Here is a 6,724-nt window from a genome sequence, read left to right on the forward strand (position 1 = left end):
AAGTATAGATCAATGTTGCTTAATTCTTGATGAAGACTAAGCACATCAAACATGATCTCAATGTCATTATTGTCTTTGATCGGAAGAGGAATATATTTCATTACTTTTCCAACAATCGATGGATATCTGCAAATTACTTTAATACGGTATTGTTGTTTGTCAATTGATATTGCAAAATGGATTTGATTGATAAGGTCATTGAATTGTATTCCACATTGAACTTTAATAGCTTTACTCAAATACTTATTGTAAGTTATACCTTCTTTCCCATCACAAATTTTTCCGTCCCAATAACATAGCAAAGTAACAAATTTTGATGTCATGTGGATAAAAATCTATAGAGAAACAAAAACAATTGTTAAAATAATGTAACACATTAATTTATACATAAATGCATTTACTACAAAACCTATAAAATATACAAAAGAAAATTTTGAAAGAATTCACATTATCATGATTAACAGTAAGGAGTTGAATGTTATCAATCTTGATTCAAGTCACACGCATTGATGAAAGGGACTCAAGAACAATAAAATTAAAAGCCCTAAAATTAATATAAAACATGAAGTACATTCGTGAAGGAATCAACAAAGTCCTTTTATCCCACAAAAATCCTTCTAGGAAAAATTCACACAAACATAAACCAATAAGTCAATGAGAAGAAAGTCTTACCGATGGAAAAATTGAAGAAGATTGTGATGAACGGTTCCAATAATTGGCCATGTAGGGAAGAAGAACGAACGCGTGATGAACAATGAGGCAAGAATGCGTGTGGGAATGTTGCAGTCCTTTCCTAGGCTAATAGGGTTTTTTTTAATTATTTTGTAAATAATTTTTAAACTACCCCTTTTGGTAAATAGTTTTCAAAACTACAATGTTTTTGTAAAAAACCCCTTAGTTGTTAGCTTTGTACTTTCCTAGTTGCAATATACTTTCCGTATAGATAGGGATCTCATGTGCATACATTAAACCCTTTGGGAGTATAATGAAGGCAAGGAAGATTATTGAATCTTACATATATGATTCGAAGTTTCATGAAATTCTACCTTCGTCAAGCCATCACAGGTAGAGTGGGTTCAGTTGACCATTATTGTAGCGGAAAGATGGTTGGGTAATTAGTGCCAAAGGACACTACATTAATTGTTTCCACATGCCGGCCATGATATTACCGTGATCTACTTATTACTTTGCGATGACAAAGAAAAATATTATTTTTCGTAATCATTGTAAAATTATGGACATGGTAACTCTCTTCTTTCTTTTCGTTTGTGTCTACAAAGCACTTTCTTCCTCAATTCCATTAAAGTATGACAAAATCTATATAGCTTTGGTGATTCCCTAGCAAACACCGGAAACTTCTTGCATTCCGGTGCAATGACAAACCCAGTCATCGGAAAGCTTCCGTATGGTGAGACATTCTTTCATCATGCAACTGGTCGTTGCTCAAATGGAAGGCTTATCGTTGACTTCATCGGTATAAAATTTACTTCTTTAATTAGTTATTTCGTTGTTTTTTATCGTATCTATTGTGTAATTTTGCTTTTACGTGATGATCATCCAAAAACACAGCTGAGAAATATAGCGTACCATATCTACCACCATATTTAGCAATTGTTGAAAGCTTGAAGTTAAAAGGTGAACATGGAGTTAACTTTGCTGTTGCTGGAGCTACTGCACTTGATTCGAAATTTTTTTATGATCAAGGCATTGGTGATTCCCTAGCAGACACCGGAAACTTCTTGCATTCCGGTGCAATGACAAACCCAGTCATCGGAAAGCTTCCGTATGGTGAGACATTCTTTCATCATGCAACTGGTCGTTGCTCAAATGGAAGGCTTATCGTTGACTTCATCGGTATAAAATTTACTTCTTTAATTAGTTATTTCGTTGTTTTTTATCGTATCTATTGTGTAATTTTGCTTTTACGTGATGATCATCCAAAAACACAGCTGAGAAATATAGCGTACCATATCTACCACCATATTTAGCAATTGTTGAAAGCTTGAAGTTAAAAGGTGAACATGGAGTTAACTTTGCTGTTGCTGGAGCTACTGCACTTGATTCGAAATTTTTTTATGATCAAGGCATTGGGCAAGCTCTTTGGACAAACCACTCCTTAACCACTCAGTTGGGCTGGTTCAAGCACCTCAAGTCAACCATGTGCACAACTAAACAAGGTAACAAATATGGACAACGAGTCTTAGAGTCCATGCTTATTATTTTAAATGATTTCACGTGTTGTTTTTATTTATTTTTATTTTTTTGGCATAATAATCGACTTAAGGTTTTTTCCATTAAGTTGTTTTTGACAAATTTTCATCATTTACTTACTCTTCCTTTCATTTCCCCAAGTCTATCTTTACCAGTTATAATGCATGTTCAGCCATATTTATACGTGCTTTAGCTTTTGTGTAATGCAGAATGCGATAGGTACTTCAAGAGATCGTTGTTTCTATTGGGAGAAATTGGTGGTAATGACTATAATTATGCATTTTTCTTGGGTGTAACTGTTAATAAATTAAAAAGAATGGTGCCTTCCGTTGTGGGTTCGATCACTGCTGCCGCCAGAGTAAGTATTTGTGATATGGTGTTGCATTTGTTGCTTAATTAAAGCAACACATTAACGCTCGACCCGATTCATACACAACAATATTTCACCATACAAAACAATTTTTGCTTTAAAATGTTGTATTGTATAACTCTATAAATCATAAATTATTGTGTATGGAGAAAAAACTACTTCCCAATATATAACAATGTATCTTCATTGGTGTGTTTATTATAACATCTTACTTTTTATCCCTCCTATTATGAAACATTGTCATCATTTGAATTTTAGCCCTTGACATAAATGTATAATGAATTATGTTTTGAAGATGTTGATTGAAGAAGGTGCCAAGGAGTTGGTGGTGCCAGGGAATTTTCCTATTGGTTGCTTGGGGGCTTACCTAACGTTGTTTGAAACTAAAGACAAAACAGCTTATGATAAAAACGGTTGTTTGAAAGCACACAATGCTTTCTCAAAGTATCACAATGCTCAACTCAAGCTATCCTTGGAGAAATCAAGACATGAGTACCCTCAAGCTCGGATCATCTATGCTGACTACTATGGTGCTGCGAAGGCCTTATTCCACATACCACACCATCTTGGTAACATTTACAAGTCTTCAATCCATAACTATTACTTAGCTAAAGAAATAATGATACAATATCATAGCTAGTACGAAGTATGAGAAATCAAACATTTACAACTTTGGGACCTCTATAGGTCATTGTTTAATTAAAGTATGGTAGACCAACTGTTACTATTTAGCAACGTACACTTTTATATGTATACTTTCTTATATATATATATATATATATATATATATATATATATATATATATATATATATATATATATATATAGGGTATAATGAATATATGTGACTGTTATCTATCTAATGTTAGATATAAAACCCCAAAATTACATAGTTTTAGCGTTAAAAAACATAATCTATTTTCACATATCTTTTAATATTCTTCCTAAAGTCAAGAAAAAACAAAATGATGTGAATGTCAAGATCAAATGTAATAAAACCATTTATAAAAACTTGTTGATTGTTGTTCTTCCTATGTAGGGAAATTGAAGTTAAAAAAATAAAAAATAAAAATAAAATAAAATAAAATAAAATAAAGAGCTTAGCTCATGTCGTAAGTGATGCTTGCTTTCCACCAATAATAAAATGATTTTGAAATCTTCATTAATTTGAATAAAATTGAAGTCAACATCATTTTAGATAAAAAAAATGACCTTTAACTTGTCCTAAAAACTTTATTCGGATGTTTGTTTTTTTTTCATAAATACAAACATCGATTCATATTATAATATACAATTAGAAGTTTATGTGATTTTTAAGAAACCAAAATCAGAAGTTAAAAATAACAAAATTTTATTTAAAACTACATGGTTTTAATTGGTTCTACGTCTAAGCTTACGTAGCTAACATCCACATATTCACTTTCCCATATATATATATATATATATATATATATATATATATATATATATATATATATATATATATATATATATATATATATATATGTTGGTGATTTGTTATCATCAATGTTATTTAAGTGTAATGGGATTACTTTGTTGACCAAAAGTGATATTGATAAATATTAAACAAGTAAGGAATGTGTGGAGTACACACTTGTTTAAATTTGATCGAGTATCAAAGTACAGTGTCATTTAAGGGCGAAGCCCCTGAACGAACAGGGGTCCGGGGGCAGCGCCCCTGGGAGCGGGGTCCAAGGGGCAGAGCCATTTTGACTTTTCTTCAAAATACCCGCTTTTATAAAAAATGCATTAAAAATCCGAGTTTTAGAGAACTGACCCATTTTCCCGTTTTTATGACGGTTTTGGTGGTTTTGTGACAGTTTTAAACTGTTATATGACAGTTTTTAGACAAGGATCTAAAAGTTAGTTTTTGGTCTCTTTTTCTGGTACTCACGAAATTATACTCTCATTCCCTTTCTTTCTCTCTGAATTTTCTGAGTCTTATCCAATTGGGGATTTGGGAGTACCACCCAAATACTTCGATTTGATAGTGATAATCACGATTCTCAGATTTCCAAGTGCCATTAAATCCATATTTCTAACAATATATATATATATATATATATATATATATATATAAGTATAGCAATATCATATGTATGAAAATAGGATATTTTAAGACACGTATGTATGAAATTTGGATGCTTATGCTAAATTTGGATTCCTATATGACATATTATTTGATGTATACATTTAGGACTTGAGAATGGAGCGTTGAGTGCTTGTTGTAGAGGGGGTGGACCATACAACTTCAATTACAAAGCAAGGTGTGGTCACATTGGTTCAAAAGCGTGCAAGGATCCATCTACTTATGCAAATTGGGATGGGGTGCACCTGACTGAGACAGCTTATAGGCATGTAGCTACCGGATTGCTCAATGGAAATTTCACTTCTCCACCTATCTAGTGTTCAATTTCTTCGAAATTCTTCATCCATGTTGTAATAAATAGTTATATTTTGTTATTTGTTAGTGCAAAAAAAGAGTTTATTTGCTCAACAAATTAGTAAATAATTTTATATTTCTGATGGATTTATTGGAAATAAAATGGTTAATTAATATTTAATAAGATATATCTTGTAGTGTGTAGCAATTGATTACATGATTCCATTTTAATAATCATAAACCGAGTCTTGATCTGCCTCTAATTCATTTATAAGGATTGGCATCAAAAAATTGATGCATGAAATCAATAGATTGATCCATATAAGATGTCTTGATTTACTTTTCATGTTAAGGAAGAAATAGACAACCACAACATATTTTTTTTTATTAATTTTTTTGTTTCACACAACAACAATTCAGAACTCTACTTAGGTGGGTGGTGTGTCAGATGTGACCGATCCATATGGTCAGGAAGATTGACTCATCAAACATGACATTTCGGGAGATAATGGTTTTGTGAATGGAAAGCTCAAGAAACCACTAAGGTATATGAAGGGTAGCTTACAAAGACGCACAAAGTGGTGCATGGAAATATATTTTGTAAGGTGGTGAGAAGTGGGTAGCATAAGCAACTGAATACACAAAGATGTGTATAAGCAGGATGATGTTGGAAAATACGAAAGTTTGGGGTTTCGATTTTAATAGAGGTAGATGAAATGATATTTAGGAGATGAGTTGTGGTGTTAAGAGCTTCAACCCATAATTTAGGTGGAAGATGGGAGTGGAACAGAAGAGTGTGTATGGTGTTATTCATGGTGCGAAAAATTCATTCGGACTTACCGTCTTGTTGGGATGAATGAGGGCATTAGAAGTGAAATCGAGTACCTTGGGATGCTAAAAATTCATGAAAGACGGTGTTGTTGTACTCACTACCATTGTCATATTCGAGAGATTTATATATGGTACAACCGAACTGAGTTTTGATCAATGCAGCAAAGTGTAGAGTGATGTGTAATTGATAGTCTATAAAATATACTTGAAAATCATCCCATTTAATAATGGTGTCAGAAGCTTGATGTCATAAAAGATATAGACTTGAAAATACAAATCTAGTTTTACATTTATAACTTCCAACAAACCAAACTGACTACCTACTTCAGGTAGTGTACCTGATCAATGACAATATAGCTTAGGTAAGTAAGGTAACAAACACATGGGGAACAAATATATACTAACATATCAGTATCTTCTTATTAATCAATCTCAAAAGAAAGCAAATAAAGGGGAATAATTGTCATTCAAATAAACTAGCAAATAAATAATCAAATAACCATAACAACCATGGATAACTGCATAGATAACATAATCTGAAGGTAATCATATTTGTATTTAATCCATCCTAGTTCATTTAGTTAATATCCTTTAAATGATATTGGTAACTTATCCATTGATTCCTAAATTGATTAACCTCATGCTAATTCCACTAATCCTATGATTCTAAGAAGTCTACCAATAACGATAACTCCCTAGACTCAGTCTATTCATTCATATTATGTGATGACACAATAGGTATAATTAATCCCATTGTTAGTGGCGACCTCTCAAATTTTCCAAGTTATTGAATCAATCATAAATATTAAATCAGTTTTATTATGGTTAACCTATGGTATCTCATAACTAGTCACCACTGCTTACTCTCTTGACTCAATTTTCCATCTTGGAAAAATTAATAAACAATG

The 6,724-nt window shown here is 32.1% G+C and overlaps 1 pseudogene across 1 annotated transcript; it reads left to right on the forward strand.

The window, feature by feature from the left end:
- The first annotated feature begins 1,233 nt into the window (after positions 1–1,233).
- LOC145125485 (GDSL esterase/lipase At5g45910-like) lies at positions 1,234–5,114 on the forward strand (annotated as a pseudogene). The gene is made up of 5 exons (XR_013716012.1): positions 1,234–1,474; positions 1,950–2,177; positions 2,421–2,569; positions 2,877–3,150; positions 4,800–5,114. The product of XR_013716012.1 is annotated as a GDSL esterase/lipase At5g45910-like (transcript).
- Positions 5,115–6,724: the final 1,610 nt, after the last annotated feature.

Source organism: Lactuca virosa, chromosome 7 (genome assembly GCF_052849685.1).
Source record: "Lactuca virosa cultivar CGN04683 chromosome 7, Lactuca_virosa_CGN04683_v6, whole genome shotgun sequence".
NCBI lineage: Eukaryota > Viridiplantae > Streptophyta > Magnoliopsida > Asterales > Asteraceae > Lactuca > Lactuca virosa.